Here is a 3,033-nt window from a genome sequence, read left to right on the forward strand (position 1 = left end):
ATTAGTAGTATTGCTCGTCACAGAAAAGCCTCTAGATCGGATGGCAATGGACATTATATGGCCCCTGGAAAAAGTAAACGGGGACACAAATTCATACTAGTGATACATGATTACACTACCTGTACAACATTGGCATGGGTGATTGCTAGTGAGTTAATAAAAATATTTTGCCGGTTTGGCTTCCCTTGGGAAATCCAAACAGACAGGGGAACTAATTTTATGTCCCAGGAATTGTGGCAGGTCTGGGATTAGGCACCTCCAAACATCCGTGTACCACCTTCAGACCGACAGGCTGGTGGAACTCTTCAACCAGACTCTAAAAACAATGCTCCAGCAGTGCCTAGAAGGGGATTTGGGAGACCGGGATTAGTTGATCCCTTTCCTACTTTTTGCAGTGAGAGAAGTGCCACAGGTGTCTACGGGATTTACCCTATTCAAATTATGATAAGGTGACAGCCTCGTGGCCTATTGCACATGATAAAGGAGCAGTGGCAAAGGCAAGAGACCAAGCCACAGAATGTAGTGACCTATTTCAAGAACCTTTGAGGTAAGATGGAGGTAGCTTTAAGTGTTGCTCAAGACAATTTGAGAGAGGTCCGAAAGAAGCAGCACCCATACTACGACCGGGGAGCATGGTATAGAGTATTTGAGGTAGGGGATCAAGTCTTGATCCTAATCCGTATGTCACTTAACTGGTTCATAGCCAAATAGAAGGGTCCAGGCTGCATCATGTAGTGATTAAGTCCCTTGGACTATGAAGTGATGCTCAAGGGGGGCCGAAAGTGGGTATATCATATAAACCTGCTGAAACCATGGGTGGATTGCCAGGCATTCACCATAGTCCCAGCTTTAGAATTAGAGAAATTGGGGCCACAGATCACAGAAATGCAAGAGGGGATGAACATGATCCTATGGAAGGAATTAACAGTTCACAAAGGTGGCGAGTTGAGGACTTGGTAGTGAGGACCAGAGATGTTTTTTCTCCCTACCCCAGGCAAACCCAGCTCCTCACGAATCATATTACAACTTCTCCTGGAAAAATAATTCACCAATGTCCCTACCAGCCAAGAAAGTCAAGGTTGACCATCAAATAGAGATGTTACACTCGGGGTGATAGAGTCATGCAGCCACTAGTGCGGTCCCATTGTTCTAGTCCCCAAAGCAGATGGCACCCTACGTTTTTGCATTAACTTTTGCTAAGTCAATGCAATATCCCAGTTTGATACCCACCCAATACCCCATGTGGATGAGCAGGTAGGGCGACTGAGAACTGTTCAATATCTTACCATACTCAACTTCACAAAGGGGTTTTGGCAAATACCCTTTGAAGAGCTGTCTAGACAGAAAACTGAGGGGATTATACTAATTTGTCCATGCTCTTTGGTCTTCACGGCACTGCTGTTACATGTCAGCACTCAGACTAAGTGGTCATCTATTCAACAGACTGGGAGTGCCATCTTCCTAAGGTAGAGGCGGTGTTGCAATCCATAAGGGCTGCAGGGTTGACCATGAACCCAAAGAAATGTAAAATTGCTCATAGGAAAGTCCAATATTTAGGCCATATAGAAGGGCACAGATTTGTCTGCCCCATCCTTAATAAGGTAGAGAGTATCCAAACCTACCCCCAGCCAGCCACTACGAAGCAATTCAGGGCCTTTTTAAGGCTAGTAGGGTATTATCATAAGTTCATTCTCCAGTTTGCAGAACTAGCAACCCCCCTTACCGAGTTGCTAAAGAAGAGTATTCCAAGTCAGTTACATTGGAAACAGATGCCAAAGGAGCTTTCTTAGCCCTAAAGGCCACCCTCTGCTCAGATCCCGTATTAAAAAGCATAGATTTTTCACAAGAGCTTATTTTACAGACTGACTCCTCAGGAGCAGGTCTCGGAACAGTGCTATCCCAATTATTCCAAGGCAGGAAGCACCCGTTGATGTACTTAAGCAGGAAATTGCACCCCCACAACCTGCAGTATGCCACGATCGAGAAAAGAGTATATGGCCACAAAATGAGCCATAGAAACTCTGAAAATATTATTTGGTAGGACAACACTTATTCCTAGTCACCAAGCATGCCTCGTTGTGATGGGTTAATGTAATGAAAGTCACCAATGCCCGTTTAACCCAATGGTATTTGACCCTACAAGCTTATGACTGAAGTGAAATACCAGGCCAAAAGAGATCATATAAATGCTGATTTTCTATCAAGATGGTGCATGGAACCATTAGCAACTCAAGGAGGGGTCAAAAGGGGGGTGGGGTGAGGGAGAGGCAAGTAAAATCCCCTTACCTCCCCTGAAAAACAAGAAACCTCTCAGCCATGGTAGAGCCGGGTACAAGCTCAGAACCCCCAGGACAGTGTTATGGTTTTGCTCCTGTGAAGGGGAGGAGTTAGCAAACTGTTACGAATCGGCTCCTGTAAAGGGAGTAGTAGCAATCTGTTAAGGTATAGATTGCGGCGATAGCAATCTGTTATGAATCTGTTGCTGAAGACTCCTGATGGGGAAGGAGTAGCAATCTGATACCAGCGGAGTGCTTGGAGAGGACATGCAGCTGTAGAGGAATGTAGATAGGTGGATCCTTGGGCCGATGGCAGATGACTGCACCCCCAGGAGGATATCCTGAGAGGGACCACCGGCTAGGCTTGGGTATGGAGACAGACACAAATAATTCTTTTATTAGACAGGATAGTAGAACCACCAGAGGTGGCAGTAGTGAACTGATATTCCCGGCAGGGCTGAAGTCCCTCAGGTACTGGAACAGCGATCCCAAGGTTGCTGAGCTGTAGAGAAACTATAGATAGTGAGTAGACAGGGTATGCTGTGTTCATAGCCAGAACTAGATGACAAAACTCACATAAGGTCTTTAAGGAAGCTCAGTAGCTGGAAAGGGTTAGGCCCTCGAGGAGCGAGTACCTGGTTCCAGGGAAAGCTCTGAGAGAGCGATGGTAACTCTACTGCCTGGAAGCTATCTGTGATAGCTTCCAGGCAGTAGAGAATCTTCAGAGTGTCCAGGAACATGGGCCCTCGAGGAGCGA

The sequence above is a fragment of the Rhinatrema bivittatum genome, chromosome 5 (genome assembly GCF_901001135.1).
Source record: "Rhinatrema bivittatum chromosome 5, aRhiBiv1.1, whole genome shotgun sequence".
Classification (NCBI taxonomy): Eukaryota; Metazoa; Chordata; class Amphibia; order Gymnophiona; family Rhinatrematidae; genus Rhinatrema; species Rhinatrema bivittatum.